Source organism: Delphinapterus leucas, chromosome 19 (assembly GCF_059928025.1).
Source record: "Delphinapterus leucas isolate spDelLeu-1000000601 "Yukka" chromosome 19, BTC_Dleu_Yukka2, whole genome shotgun sequence".
Taxonomy (NCBI): Eukaryota; Metazoa; Chordata; class Mammalia; order Artiodactyla; family Monodontidae; genus Delphinapterus; species Delphinapterus leucas.
The window spans coordinates 25025146-25041737 of NC_143147.1; the positions used below are offsets into that span (position 1 = coordinate 25025146).

At 39.2% G+C, this 16592-nt stretch overlaps 1 protein-coding gene across 22 annotated transcripts in view; it reads left to right on the forward strand.

The window, feature by feature from the left end:
• The window catches only part of ZNF207 (zinc finger protein 207), a 53744-nt gene extending 37420 nt beyond the window's left edge, over positions 1–16324 (forward strand). For 19 of the 22 annotated variants that reach the window (XR_016388936.1, XR_016388937.1, XR_016388919.1 and 16 more), the window contains one exon: positions 1–16324. This exon is cut by the window's left edge. The gene's annotated coding sequence lies outside the window, so the exon portion shown is untranslated. The other 3 variants (XR_016388921.1, XR_016388927.1, XR_016388928.1) reach the window with 3 other exon arrangements.
• Positions 16325–16592: the final 268 nt, after the last annotated feature.

The window sequence follows — 16592 nt, forward strand, 5'->3', positions numbered from 1 at the left end:
GTTCCCATGGTGATATGACATTTTTCATCTTTAAACTGGAAATTTGTAATGCACATTTCTAAAATATTTAGTCATCACAAAGCCCCATTTCATTCTAGAAGTTTTCCTTAAAATTTTGTGCATTCACATTTTATCAAGAATTTCCTAAGTTCGTGAAAATGAACCAGTTTATTATACCTCACACGCCTTCAATTCTTTCACTAAACTATATACAACCAAATGATATCTAGTAATTTCCTTTCTTTTCTCCAACGTAAATAGTGCTGTACTTTTTTTTTTTTTTGCAGTACGCGGGCCTCTCACCGCTGTGGCCCCTCCCGTTGCGGAGCACAGGCTCCGGACGCGCAGACCCAGCAGCCATGGCCCACAGGTCCAGCCGCTCCGCGGCATGTGGGATCCTCCCGGACCGGGGCACGAACCTGTGTCCCCCGCATCGGCAGGCGGACTCTCAATCATTGCGCCACCAGGGAAGCCCAGTGCCGTACTTTTGAATTCAGGATTTTTAAAGGGTACCAGTTACAGTTTTTAAAATTTACATGAGCCTAACAATACATTTGCCTTAATTTTATTGCTGATAGACTACATCAAAATGTGAAAGAAAGGAAAGTGAAGCATGTAACTTCAGAAACTCAAATTGCATTGAAATAAGTTTAATTGCTCCAGTTTGCTCCTAACTAGGGCATTTTAATAATCTTCGACCCTCTGGGGCTGAGACAAGTACTCTCTTCTCTATATTCTCATAGAACTTCCCAGTACTTCCATGAGTGGGGATAATATATATGACTTGCCTCATAAGATTATTATGAAAATTAAATGGAACACTTTATGTGAAGTGTTTAAAACTGTTCCTAGCTCGATAAAAGTTAGCTGTTTTTATTAATAGTCCTTCAGTTATGTATCACCTATCATTCATTGAGCAAATATATATTTATTGAAGACCTACTCTGCTATATATAGGAAATACAGTTGTAAAATATGGTTAGCTTTAAGTCAGAGGCCTACTGTAATTTTTTAAAGTTTTTCTTTTTAGAACTAATATATTTTTTAAAAAATTCGTTGTTTGTAACCAAAATTCCTACAAGTGTAGTATTCATATTTGAATGATAGATATGGTCAACTCCAAAGTGAGGTCCAATTTTTTTCTTATTTAACTTTTAATTTTTTAAATTAATTTTTTGGCTGCGTTGGGTCTTTGTTGCTGCAGGCGGGCTTTCTCTAGTTGTGGCGAGCGGGGGTTACTCTTTGTTGCGGTGCGCGGGCTTCTCATGGCGGTGGCTTCTTTTGCTGCGGACTGCGGGCTCTAGGTGTGCAGGTTCAGTAGTTGTGGCTCGCAGGCTCTAGAGCGCAGGCTCAGTACTTATGGCATACGGGCTTAGTTGCTCCCTGGCATGTGGAATCTTTCTGGACCAGGGATTGAACCCGTGTCCCCTGCATTGGCCAGTAGATTTCTTAACCACTGCGCCACCAGGGAAGTCTCCGTATTTAAGTTTTTTTAAATAGCTGACACAAAAGAATATATGGAACATGTTTATCATGTTTTTGCTTTTGTTTTAATTTGTACATCTACTTATATACAAAAATGTATTTAATTCTGTTTCTAACCTTTATAAAATTGGAATCATGGGGATTATGCTAAATCATACTAAGATTCATCCATGTTGTTTTGGGTAGCTGCAGTACATTCATTTCCAGTTTTGTCTGATGTACCAGAATTTATTCATTTTATTTTTGATGGCTGTTTAGGAGTCCAGTTGTTTTGCCTTTACAGTGTTGCGGTGAACATTATAACGTGTGTCTCTTGGTGCATACATATGAAGAGGTTTCTCCAGCAGTGGAATTGCTGGGTAATAGGATATGCAAATGATGAGCCCTATAAGAGAATGTCACATTGTTTACCAAAGTAGTGAATTGATTTATACTCCACCAGTGACATATGAGTTCCCATTGAGCCATATCCTTTCCAACATTTAAGTTTCTCGTACTTCTACATTTTTTTTGACAATTAAGTGTGCATAAAATGATATCCTAGTATAGTCTTTCACTTTTTTTTTTTTTTTTTTTTGTGCAGTACGCGGGCCTCTCACTGCTGTGGCCTCTCCCGTTGCGGAGCATAGGCTCCAGATGTGCAGGCTCAGAGGCCATGGCTCACGGGCCTAGCCACTCTGCGGCATGTGGGATCTTCCCGGACCGGGGCACGAACCCGTGTCCCCTGCATCGGCAGGCGGACTCTCAACCACTGCGCCACCAGGGAAGCCCCACTTTTTTAACTAACTTAATTTTCTCTGCTTTTATTTCTTTCATATCTCAAAAGTAAATAACTTTATTTTTTTGTTCTGATTACAAAATTAACTTATGGATATACATTTTTCAACAAATATTATGTGCCAAAGTATGCTTCAAGGTCCTAAGGGGAGATACAGCATTGAAACAGAAGGGACAAGCCCCTCCCTTCATGGAGCTTCCATTTCTAGTGTGGAAGATTAACAGTATTCAAAGAAAAAATAAGATAATTTTTAATTTAAGATACTGATAAAGTGCCATGAACACAATAAGACAGTAAAATACTAGTGATTTGTGGGGATGGGACTGCTCTAGACTGGATGATCAAGGAATGCCTTTCTGAGGAAATAAATCATATGTGAGCTGTATCTAAGTAATGAGAGAGAGACAGCCTCGCAGAGACGGACTTAGCCATGTGAAGATAGGTTAAGAGTATAGGTTAAGAGTATTTCAGGTGGTGGGAGCAGCAAGTCCTAAGGCCGTGAGGTGGGGAACTCTGGTGAAATTTAAAGAATAAGAGAGCGGAACTTACCCTCCATCCAGCCATCTGGAGATAACATGTTAATATATTTTGTTGCATATTCCTCCACACATTTCTCTATGTATTTTTGGTATATCTTCCCATCTTCTGGTAAATTAAATGATAGACTCTCTTTTTTTTAATTGAAGTAAAGTTGATTTACAATATTGTGTTAATTTCAGGAGTACAGCGTAGTGATTCAGTTATTTTTTCCTTTGATTATATTCCATTATAGATTAGTACAACATACCTAATATAATTCCCTGTGCTGTACAGTAAATCCTTGTCGCTTTCTCTGTTTTTTACTTTTTTGTATCTTTAAATAATATTCATATATATTCATCAAGAATAAAATTTATTTGTTCACTGTATTAAATGTGAGGAAATGATCATAGTTAATATTTCTTCTCATCCTCCTACTTATTTAGCCTTAAAAGTTCAAATATTAACTGTTAGTCCTTTCATGTCACAAATTCCAAATCAAAAGCGTGTTCTCTTTTTTCATTAGTTGGTTGGCTGGATGATATCTTCAGATACATTTTTGAGAAGAAGTGTACATAGCTGGTGTATTTCTTGACTCTTTGCATATTTGAGAACATTTTTCTGTTGCCTTCAAACGTGATCAACAGTCTGGATAAAGAATTCCCATCAATATTCTGTAAGTTTTGTACCTACTGGCATGTGATGTAGCTAAGAAGGAGACCAAAGCCAGCTTTCCCCCCACACCCCTCCTTTATAGATAAATTTAGTTTTGTCTGTACTTTTATATGATTTATTTTTAATCCTTAAAGTTCACTACCTTAACTAGGAATTACGTTCCTGTTTGCCGTTTTTTTTCTTTTTCCCTTGGTATGAGATGAACCTGTGACGTACTTACACACACAAAAGGAAGTTAGAACCGTTAGAGTTCCTGTCCAATCCTTGGAGCACTTCTTAGCCAGATTGAAGGAGTAGGTTCTGCTTCTAAGGCTCAAGAGTAGGGAGATGGAAAAATCTCTGCCATTAGAAGGGTCTCCTGGCTTCCTGGAGGGCTATGAGAAGTATTGAGAATTATTTTGAAGCCAACTAGGCTTATTGGGAAAGAGTACTGTGATTGGTTAGTGAAGTCTGCCTCAGGTGAGGGAGAATATAGTACTACCTAATATGCCAGGTAACTGACATCCCTGCTCTCCCTAAGAGCTATCTTAGATTGTCTTCATAAGAAAATTAGGGACATTTTTGGAGACCAGTGAGGGCCCTTTAAATCCAATGATGTCAGCCAAAGGCAGCAGAAACCCCAAGGCTGCTAAGACTCCAGACTCCAGAGAGCTGGTGCTGCTCTCACTATTTTACTTAGCTCAGAAGCTATAGATAACCTTCCATGGCCAACAGCATGATGTCCAAACCCCTCCTTAACCTATCAAGGCCTTCATGTTCCTTCATGCTCTCTTTGACAGATCCTGTGGTGCAGTTACCCCAAACTAATTTTTATTCCCTGTACGTTTCTATAATCTGTTCTTAGCACTTGTCTACTTTGCCATGGTATACGAAATGCACTTAAAGAGTTAGAATGTTGAAGTTGAAAGAAACGTTAGATATCCTATCAGTGCCTCCCAGTCCTGGGTATACATCAGAGTCACTTGGAGAATCCCTAGAGTTTTTTTTTTTTTTTTTTTTTTTTTAACGGTACGCGGGCCTCTCAATGTTGTGGCCTCTCCTGCAGAGCACAGGCTTCGGACGCGCAGGCTCAGCGGCCATGGCTCACGGGCCCAGCCGCTCCACGGCATGTGGGATCTTCCTGTTCCGGGGCACGAACCTGTGTCCCCTGCATCGGCAGGCGGACTCTCAACCACTGCGCCACTAGGGAAGCCCCCTAGAGTTTTTTTACTTTAAGAGGTCTGGGGAACAGATTTGGCATGTGTATTTTTATTTTTCAAATTGTATTTCTGTATACTATGCTTTAGTTTTGGTCATATGTATGTTTGTAATAGTGCAGTATTGAATAGTTTTTATTATTTGCTGTTTGTTACACTTTTCTATGTTGCTACAGTATCCAGAATTATTGTCAGAAAGGCTGCATAATAATTTGAGTTATTTACCCGTTTCTTGATTGTTGGTAAGTTGTTTCCTAGATTTTACTTTTATAAATGACTCTACTGTGACTATCTTCTTGCATTAGCTTATGTTTTTGTTTTTTTTTTAATGAACAATACTGGACATTTTACATAAGAATAACCTGAAGCCTAGAGAGGTAAGTGGCTTACTTCTTGTGCACAGTTAAGGAGGAGTAAAGCTTGAACCTGATCTTCCGATTCCTGGTGCAACACGCCTTCCACCACCCATACTTTTTACACCTTGTCCTTCATATCCTTTCTCTGTACAACCAGATCCTATCCATCCGACAAAAATTTGTGTAAATATCACTTGCTTCACAAAGCCATTCCTTGCTTACCCACTTGGAAGAAATTTGTCTTCTTGAATGTCCTTAATTATCTACAGTTCTTTTTTCCTTTTTCACTTTTGACCTTATATGATAATTATGCTCTTTATGTCTTATCTCCCTTACCAGAGGCAATATGCATAATGGATAGGATTTGGGGCTCTGGAACAGATTGGAGTTCTAATTACAGCACCAGATCCTAGCTCTGTGAACTTGGGCAAGTTACTCAACCTCTAAGCCTGAGTTTTCTCACATTTAAAATGGAATTAAGTGAAATACTAATATAAAACACCTAGTACAATATCTGGCACACAGCACATAATTTATTTTAATTTTTGTGTTAATAATATGCTTTTATTAACAGTGTAACTCATGGTAAGCTCCTTGAGAACCAGATCTAGTGCTTAATACAGGGTTTGGGTCCATAGTATGGGTTCCATAAATATTTGATGAATAAACAGTAACATTAATATTTAAGGTATGTCACCTCCCCAGATACTTAAAAGAAGCCCTGGGTAAATGTTTAATATGACACTGCTGTTACCCTTCCAGGCAATAATTCAAACTCACCTTACCAGTAGCCATTCTGACTAGCTAGTACCTTGTCCATAGTGCTTAACCACTCAGAACTCAGCATCTTCGATTATGTCTGTTTTAATTGGGCATTTCTGGTCCAGATACAACCTTTGTGAGGCCAACTCATGAAAATTTTATTTTCCGGCACTGGTGGGAAGAAACCTTTATTTAAAAGTTGAGCTTATTACATACGGATTTGTTTTTGTAATTTAGTGATCAATCTCTTAGTTTTACTTGACCAAGAAATTTGGATCTGAAGTAGATTTTTTTTTGCTGTTTTTAAAAAAGTTAATAGTACTATTGAGTCTGGGGTACATTGTTTTAAAGTTTTACTATTTTAAGGTAATTGACAGCTAGGAGAAAAGGGAATGAACTTGCCTTTAATAATACCTTGAATTTATATTCATATCTCTTTCTGTGTGCAAATTGCTTCTTTCTTGAGGAGTTAGGCAGGTTCCTATAGTTTGCTGTTTGTGAATTACTGTCCACTTATAATATTAAAAAATAGAACTAGAGCACAGCATTAAAATATCTAAAGTTTAATTTCATGGATCTTCATCCATGTTGGTGATAGGTCTCATGCTCTGAATGTATGGACTTAACACGTATGGCTCCTTGTCTGACCTGGGTCTTTTATCTCCACTGCTGGAGCCACTCAGTCTCAACCAGAAACCCAGCTAAACCTCAGGCTTGGGACTAACTTCCTCCCTGCCCTCATTTGTTGAACTCATTCTGACTTTAGTGTGTTTTAGTATCAGAGCACTTGTCTTATTTCCACCTTCTCTGCCATATTCCAGTTTTCAGAACTTGACCCTCTTTCTTGACCTACCTGACACCTAGTTCACTGGGGACTGCTTTGCTCTCACCACTGCTGTGAGCCCCAGCCCATGATGCTTCCCCATCTGCTGCCCATCTTCTTGTGTGTTTCTTAGTGAGTTGCTAAACTGCCCCAGTTTCCATGTATAACAAAGGACAGAGCAGACCAGAGACACATAGATGAAGCAAACTAAATTGATATTTGTGCACCTCCTGCCCCACAAAGGACTGGCTCCACTGCGCTACTGCAGGGGAACAGCTTCCATTTCATCTCTGATGAGACATTTCTACCAAGTATTGTATCACTCTTTTCTAACAAGTTCATTAGATATGACTAAGTATTTGTTTCACTTCTTCCTTTATGGTTCCAGTGAATCCATAGACCATTTTAGGATGTGGGCAAACAACTGGTTGAAATGTGAAGCTTTTTCCAGTTCCCGTGATAAGCATTTGGCTCTTTCTCCTCTTTACATCCATAACTCCACTTTTTATTTGCCTCTGTTATAGTAAAGCGAGTAAATGTTAAAATTGTTAAAGCTTTTTTTCTGCTTACAAAGTACATTATCATTTTTTAAAATGTATAAAGTTATTACCTCTGATTGAGATATTAAAGTGAGTTCATGCTTCTACACAATTCCCCTGCCTCACACACTTAACAATAACAGGTAAAATGGTTAAGATAAAAGCAGATATATTTATGTGACTAAAAATAGAAGAGAAAGCCCTCATGGTGAGTGGGAACTCGGGCTCTGGGTCTAGAACCAGGGTGGCCAAGACCATGACCTCTGTTCGTAAAAATCTTTTTGAGAGCTCCATGACTGAGGCAAAAGAGCTAGGAATAGTGATCAAAGCCAGGGCCTGGGATGGGTGTCAGTTTGTGAAAGCAGGCTGGGAAAACTGTTGACTTTCGGCCTGGGACTGCTGCTTTATAAAAAACTGGGCCCAATGAGAGTAAATGAGAAAAACATGGCTTTTGGGTCTTTTAAAACCAAAAACAGACAAGTAGCCTGTTGACTCAGTAGCTAGATCTGTGATTTAAGGGTATCAAAGTAGGCTCAAAACACTATTTAAGACCTAGTTCTTGGACTTCCCTGGTGGCGCAGTGGTTAAGAATCCACCTGCCAATTCAGGGGACATGAGTTCGAGCCCTGCTCTGGGTAGATCCCATATGCTGGGGAGCAACTAAGCCCGTGCGCCACAACTACTGAGCCTGCACTCTGGATCCCACAGGCCAGAACTACTGAAACCTGTGTGCCTAGATCCCGTGCTCCGCAACAAGAGAAGCCACGTCAGTGAGAAGCCCGCGCACCGCAACGAAGAGTAGCCCCCGCTTGGCTCAGCTAGAGAAATCCCGTGCACAGCAATGAAGACGCAACACAGCAAAAAAAAAGAAAAAAAAGAAAAAAAAAAGACACTATATACAAAGGGCCACCAATTACAATGGCAGCTGACTTCTCATCAGCAACAGTAGAGTCCAGGAAACAATGTCTCAAATGCTGAGGGCGTATATATTGACCTAGAACTTTATTCACAGCTAAAATAACATTCAAGAATGACTGTAAGAAACATTTTTAGACATGAGTTTAGTACAGAACCTCACTTAAGAATTATTAAAAGAGGGCTTCCCTGGTGGTGCGATGGTTAAGAATCCACCTGCCAGTGCAGGGGACACAGGTTTGAGCCCTGCTCCAGGAAGATCCCACGTGCCACAGAGCAACTAAATCCGTGCGCCACAACTACCGAGCCTGTGTGCCACAACTACTGAAGCCTGGGCACCTAGAGCCCGTGCTCTGCAGCAAGAGAAGCCACCACAATGAGAAGCCTGCACACTGCAACGAAGAGTAGTCCCCGCTCGCTGCAACTAGAGAAAGCCCGCGTGCAGCAACGAAGACTCAACACAGCCAAAAATAAATTTATTTAAAAAAATTATTAAAGGATACATTTCTGCAAGGAGAAAAGTGAATCCAGAGAGAAGATGTGGGAGTAAAGAAGCAAAGGCAGGGCTTCCCTGGTGGCGCAGTGGTTGAGAGTCCGCCTGCCGATGCAGGGGACACGGGTTTGTGCCCCGGTCCGGGAAGATTACACATGCTGCGGAGCGACTGCGCCCGTGAGCCGTGGCCGCTGAGCCTGTGCGTCCGGAGCCTGTGCTCCGTAACGGGAGAGGCCACAACAGTGAGAGGCCCGCGTACCGCAAAAAAAAAAAAAGCAAAGGCAGTTTCTGCAGTAGGAGAGATGGTGGCTAAAAAAATAATCTGAGCATAGAAAATGATTTGACAAGTCAGTACATTTAAATCAGTTATTGACTGCAAAGTAGACACTTTTTTTGTGATAAAAAAGCTGAAATAAACCAACAGTTCCAGAATGTGTTGGTCTTAGGATCCCTTTATACTCTTAAAAATTATTGTAGGCCCAAAGAGCTTTTGTTACATGGGTTATATCAACTGATATTTGCCATATTAGAAATTAATATTTAAAAACAATTTCATTTGCAAATAATAAACCTACTACATGTTAACATTTTTATGAAAACTATTTCCCAAGATAGAAATTTAATGAATGGCTTTGTTTGTACATTTTTGCCAGTGTCTTTAATGTGTGGCTTAGAAGACAACTGGGTTCTTATATATGAATCAGGTATTCATTTTCATGTATATATTATTATAGATGAATCACATTATTCATAAATTCTTATTTCTGAATTGAGATACCTGTAGAAAATTCAGCCTCACAGACATGTAGTTGGAGAAGGGAATATATTAATAGCCTTTTTTCTTGACAGCTTAAATTTTTTTCTTTTCCTTGAAGTGACAAGAGCACTTCATTTTCAAGGAAATGTCTGTCACATACCCACGTCTGCAGAACCATGGTTTGTCTGTCAGTCGTTCTTCAAATAAAAATGATGTTCTGTGAAAAAAAGTGGCTTGTTAAACTCAATCACACGAGTGCTTCTCCAAGGGACAACCACTGTACTGTGTGCAGCAAAAGTGCTTTATGCGTGTTTCCTATATCATCACCCAGATTTTAAAAAAGACATATTTGTGGGTCAAAATTGAATAAAATCAGTAATTTTTACTGCCTCATCAAGGGCACTCTTAAGCATAATTGGCTTTTTTTTCTGTGAGTGCATGCCAATGAAGAATACAATGACAGCTGGGACAGTTTGGTACCACTGCCCTGATTCATGTAAGGCGCCAGCTGTTTTACCCATTATTGCTTTCATATCATCAGTGCAGATGTCAACAGAGTGGGGGAAAAGCAACATCTTAGTAATATTATAAAATAGCTTTAACCTTGCAGATTCTTGAATGGGTCTCGGGAAACACATTCGGAGAACAGCTGCTCTAATGAGAGAGGACCTCTTCACTAAGAACCTCTTTATGTTCAGGAGGAAGGCAAACATAGCTGAAGAATATTTAGAATAAAGGTAAAGTTAGGTGTGCCCTCTAAAAGTAAGAATAGGGACTTCCCTGGCAGTCCAGTGGTTAAGACTGCTCCTAAGCAGGGGACGCAGGTTCGATACTTGGTCAGGGAACTAGATTCAACATGCCACAACTAAGAGTTCGCATGCCACAGCCTAAAAAGGAAAAAAGAAAACAAAATAAGAGTAATTACTAAAAAAAAAAAAATAAGTAATTACTGAAAGAAAAAGAGGGCATCTATAATTTCCAAACAAGCAGAGCTATAAAAGGGAGTATAGAAATCTATCGATTCAATAGAAGGCAGGAGAAAAGAATCAGAAGGATAACAAATATATTGAAAACTATATAAAGTAGGGAAATAAATCGAGCTACATCAGTAGTCAAAAGTGTGAATCAACTTCTCTGTAAAAAATTAGTTTGTCATATTAGATTTTTAAAAATTCATTTATATGTTGCTTGAAAGACACAAAACCTAATTTTTGAAAAGTGTTGAAAATAAAGGAGAAAACAATTCAGGTAAATACTAAAAGGAAGCTTGTGCAGCATATTATTATTAGGCAAAATAACGTTTAAGGCAAAAACCATTAATTAGGATAAGGAGGGACAGTACCTAGTGGTAAAAGAAATCTAAGAAGATACTAAAGTAAAAAACTATGTACCTTCCAGTGTATTCGCCGATAACTGCAAGGAGAACTTGACAGACTCCCTGGTCGTGGTGGAAAATTATGGTGCAGCTCAATCAGAAATTAGTATAGAACATCAAAGAAAAAAAATCAGCTTACAAAAAACAAAAGCATTCTTGTACATGCATTACAGTTAGTACATGTAATGGGAAGAAAACACTAGTAACAACCAACTCATTCTATGATGCTTTTTGCAAGATTACAACCTTAATATAAGGATGAGCAAGGGTGTTCAAGAAAGAACATTAGAAACCAATCTCAGGAGTAGAGAGAAAAAACATTCTCACAAATTGAGCAGTGTACTAAAATAATGCATAATGGGCAAAGAGGATGTATTTTAGAAATGCAAGAATTTTAAAATTCTTTTAAAATATAAGTCATATTTATCACTCTTCTGCTCAGAATTCTTCAGTGGCAAAATTAAAAGTTCTGCCTTGAGGGCTTTGCACCTGTGGTTCCTTCAGCCTACCATGGAGTTTCTTTGATCTTCCCTCAAATGTCACTCCAGTGAGCCCTTCTCTGACTATCCTAGTTAAATTTCATTTTCTAGCTAGCACTCCTTACCCTCCTGCTCTGCTTTGTTTTTCTCCAGAGCACTTATGACTTGTGCTGTATTTTATTTTATTGTTTATTATCTGTCTTCCCAAATAGAATTTAAGCTTCATGAGGGCAGGGGTTTTGCCGCTCAGTTCTCTGCTGTTTTCCCAGAGTCTAAAACGGTGCCTGGCACATCACAGTCACTCAATAAATATTTGTTGAATGAATGAATGACTAGTTCAACATCAGAAAATCTACCAACAGGGTAAAAGAGAAAAATCATATGATAAGCTCATATGCAGAAGAATTTGATAAAATTATTCATTCATGATAAGAACTTAGCAAACAATAAATAGAAAAGAATGTCTTTAACTTGCTAATGATAAAAAATTTAGAGTTAATGGCATACTTGATGGTGAAACTTTAGGAATAGTTACATCAAAGACAGAGCCGAGACAAGAAGTCGCTGCTCTCACCTATTCAATTTTGTGCAAGGACAAGAAAAAGTACTAAGGGATATAAAATTGAAAAGTAAAAAAAAAGCTGTCTTAATTGTAAAGGAAGTCTACACTAAATGTTCAAGAGAATCTACAAACTATTAAAACTATTAGTTCAGAGAGGTAACTGTTATATAAAGATTAGCATTCTTACAAGTAAAAGTATATGTAATAGAAAAATGATCCAATTTATAATAGTGACTTAAAACGTAAGCTACTCAGAAATTAATGTAATGAAAGATGCAATGGAAAATTTTGCAAGATACTATTAGGGAGCAAAGAAGTCCTGACATCATGGAGATAGATTCATAGATGGAAAGATGTAATATCAGAAAAATATCAGTTCTCTCCAAATCTATAAATTAAACAGTATGCCTAATGATTTTCCCTGGAACTTGACAATAATCTAAGATTTATATGGGGGACTTCTCTGGTGGTCCTGTGGCTAAGACTGCACACTCACAATGCAGGGGCCCCGGGTTCGGTCCCTGGTCAGGGAACTAGATTCAACATGCCACAACTAAGAGTTTGCATGCCACAACTAAAGATCCCACATGCTGCAACTAAGACCTGATGCAGATAAATAAATAAAATATTTTTTAAATTAAAAAAAATTTGTGTGAAAAAGTAAAAAACCTGGAACGTTAAGACAACTTTATTTTTTAAAATTTATTTATTTTCGGCTGAGTTGGGTCTTTGTTGCTGCTCTCGGGCTTTCTCTAGTTGTGGTGAGTGGGGGCTACTCTTCGTTGCGGTGCGCAGGCTTTGTTGCGGAGCATGGGCTCTAGGCGCACAGGCTCAGTAGTTGTGGCTCACGGGTTCTAGAGCGCAGGCTGAGTAGTTGTGGCACACGGGCTTAGTTGCTCCGTGGCATGTGGGCTCTTCCCAGATCAGTGCTCGAACCTGTGTCCCCTGCATTAGCAGGTGGATTCTTAACCACTGTGCCACCAGGGAAGTCCCTATTTCTAATTTTTTGATGGACCACCATACTGTTTCCACAGCAGCTGTACCAGCTTACATTACCAACAACAGTTCACATTCGTTGTTTCTGGGTTTGTTTTTGACAGTGGCCCCCCTGATGGGTATGAAGTGTTATAGTAGGTTTTTTTTTTTTTTTTTTTTTTTTTTTTTGCGGTACGCGGGCCTCTCACTGTTGTGGCCTCTCCCGTTGCGGAGCACAGGCTCCGGACGTGCAGGCTCAGCGGCCATGGCTCAGGGGCCCAGCCGCTCTGCAGCATGTGGGATCTTCCCAGACCAGGGCACGAACCCGTGTCCCCTGCATCGGCAGGCGGACTCTCAACCACTGTGCCACCAGGGAAGCCCTCATAGTAGTTTTGATTTGCACTTCCCCAATGATTAGTGATGTTTAGTGTCTTTTCATGTGCTTCTTGACTACTTGTAGATCTTCTTTGGAGAAATGTCTATTCAAGTCCTTCGTCCAGTTTTGAATCAAGTTGGTTTTTTGTTGTCGTTGTTGCTGTTGAGTTTTAGGAATTCTGTATATAGCCTGAATATTAATCCCTTCTCAGATATATCATTTGCAAATATTTTTTCCCATTCTGTGGGTTGCCTTTTTACTCTTTTGATAGTATCTTTTGATGCACAAAAGTAAAAGAATTTTTATGAAGTCCAGTTTGTCTGTTTTTTCGTATCCAAGAAATCATTGACAAATCCAATGTCATTTCCAAAGTAGTTTTGCATATACTATTTCACTTGTGCCTCAAAGATACATAAAGGATGTTTATTTCAGTTCAGTGATCATTTATAGAGTAGGTTTTGTGCTAGGTTTTGTACTAGATCTTGGGGAACCAAAGATAAGACAAGAACTCTGACCTCAGGTAACATCAACAGACAGCATTGGAATATACAGTCAGAAGTGTTTATATGAAAACAGTGATTAGGGGAGAGACAGATTATTGGGAGGTGTTAATGATAGATAGTGATGGCACTCATACTTTGTTATATATTTTTTCCTTTTTTTTTCCAACTTTATTGAGAGAAAAATAATCGATATGTAACATTGTGTAAGGTAAGGTGTACAATGTGTTGATTTGATATATTACATTTTTTGTTTCAAGGAAGAATTGGTATTTTTTTACACCATTTTGGAATTATATTTCATAATTTATATAGCTGATTTGATATACTTTTGAAAATTGTATTTTCCACAGTTATAATTTTTTTCCTCCAAAAAATCTGAGTGATATATTAGAACATTGACCCTAGGCCACCCTCCTTGATATTGTGTTTGTGGAAAGAGTGATTAAATCTATGTGCATAATTTGACCCCTTGCATCCAAAATGCAATTTTGTTTATTAGAAATATTTTAGATAATTAATGCTTTGTAGCTTTGTATTGTTATTTTTATTTTTTAAAATTTATTTATTTTTGGCTGCATAGGGTCTTCGTTGCTGCGCGTGGGCTTTCTCTAGTTGCATCAAGCAGGGGCTACTCTTTGTTGTGGTGAGCAGGGGCTACTCGTTGTTGTGGTGTGCGGGCTTCTCATTGCAGTGGCTTCTCTTGTTGTGGAGCACGGGCTCTAGGTGCGCGGGTTTCAGTAGCTGTGGCTCGCCGGCTCTACGGTGCAGGCTCAGTAGTTGTGGCACATGGGCTTAGTTGCTCTGCGGCATGTGGGATCTTCCTGGACCAGGGCTCGAACCCATGTCCCCTGCATTGGCAGGCGGATTCCCAACCACTGCGCCACCAGGGAAGCCCTTGTGTTATTTTTAGATCTGAAAAAGATGGAGAGAAATAAAACATGGCAAATCTATTGCTTGAAGTAGATGAAAAGAGTCAAACTTCAGCAAAAACAAAAGCCCCTGAAATGAAGAACAGAAAATCTGTGATTATTATCATTATTAGCTCCGCAGTGGTGTTGAAGTGATCAGCATATCAATAACATAATTAAGTAGAAAGGTATTTTTAAATTTTGAGAAAGAGAGAAACCATTCCTCTAGGGTATGTCTCTTTTTTTAAAAAAAAATTTATTTATTTATTTATTTTTGGTTGTGTTGGGTCTTCGTTTCTGTGCGAGGGCTTTCTCTAGTTGCGGCGAGCAGGGGCCACTCTTCATTGCGGTGCGCGGGCCTTTCACTGTCGCGGCCTCTCTTGTTGAGCACAGGCTCCAGACGCGCAGGCTCAGTAGTTATGGCTCACGGGCCTAGTTGCTCTGCGGCACGTGGGATCTTCCCAGACCAGGGATCGAACCTGTGTCCCCTGCATTGGCAGGCAGATTCTCAACCACTGCACCACCAGGGAAGCCCCTAGGGTATGTCTCTTATATACTCATAAAAATTTGCTTTTTTTTCAGTTAGGCATCAGTGATGAATAAATAGTCCATTCATATTAAATACACTTGTGCTCCTTCAGAAGCATATATACATATTAATTACACCGATACAGATCTCATACCAAGGAAGAATATACAAATCTATTGCAGATTCATATTTTTAAAAATTATTTTAACTATCTATTTTTTAATTTATGGCTGTGTTGGATCTTAGTTGCAGCACGCAGGCCTCTCTCTAGTTGTGGTACGTGAGCTCCAGAGCGTGTGGGCTCTGTAGTTGTGGAGCGCAGGCCTAGTTGACCAGCGGCATGTGGGATCCTAGTTCCCGGACCAGGGATCAAACCCATGTCCCCTGCATTTGAAGGCAGATTCCCAACCACTGGATCACCAGGGAAGTCCCTGCAGATTCTTTTATGTGTTGTGTAGAGTTCCTTACTTCATATGGAAGTGACCCTGTGAGCGCTATAACAAAAGCTTTGTTAGGAGTTGGTTTTCTTTTGGAATGGGATCCCTTTATTCTGATAATTTATTCTGACATAAGACCTCTACCCAAGGAAATAATGGAATTATTTTGAGCAGTGCTACCATCCAATCAGAGAATGCTAGCCTTCAGGGAGATCCTCTGGCTCTGCTAGTCTCCTTACCAAGGCCAAGTCAAGATTTTCCACCAGGACTGGCCTTTGGATGATAGATTTGCAATATCTGGTAGAGGGCATGTGTTAACATTGCCTAGTAATCTCTGGTTGCTTTTGTGGAATTCAGAGGCAGATTTGATTAGTGACTAACCATCATCCCACATATGGGGACATCGTGAGATAATTGATAATTTTGGGAAAATCTCATGTTGGTTCTGTAATTTGACCTCCTCTTTTGTGCAGGATTTGGGGATGAAGGTGGCATTCTGTAACTGAAAGAACAGAAGTTTTGTCATCAGAGTGATTTGGGCTCAAATCAAGAGTGTTTGGGTTCAAATCCTGACTCTGACTAGCATTGTAACTCTGGGCAAGTGACTTAACTTCTCTGAATCTCAATTTCATTTGTAAAAAAAGCACTAGTGTTACTTTATAGGGTAATGGAAATTAAATAAAATCTTACCACAGTGCTTAGCATATAGTAAGTACAGTTATTCTACTATCAGTGATACAAACAGCTGGAGCAGTATTTGGCACATTTTATTTTTACCTCAAAGGTATGTAAACTCAGTAAAGAGTTAGAGTTCCCTTCTAACATTAGTTTTCCATTGTTGTTAATACAAAGAAATTTTCATTAAAATATTACTGTACCGGTTATTGAAATTGTGTGTTGTTAACATTTGATCATCAAAGGAAACGCATTCTGTTTTTTAGCTTTGTTGTTAGATCTCTTTATCCAGTTCATATTACACTTAAATAAACACATCCTTAGGCCTACTGCTTTTAGCTTTTAGACTAGGAATTGCTATTGAGGAGGAATAGAGACCAGGCCCTGAAAGAAATCTTGTGAAGTACAAACCAAGATAAGACACTATTAGGTAGATGCAAATGAATCAGAATGCATGGGATGAGTAGAATTCAGA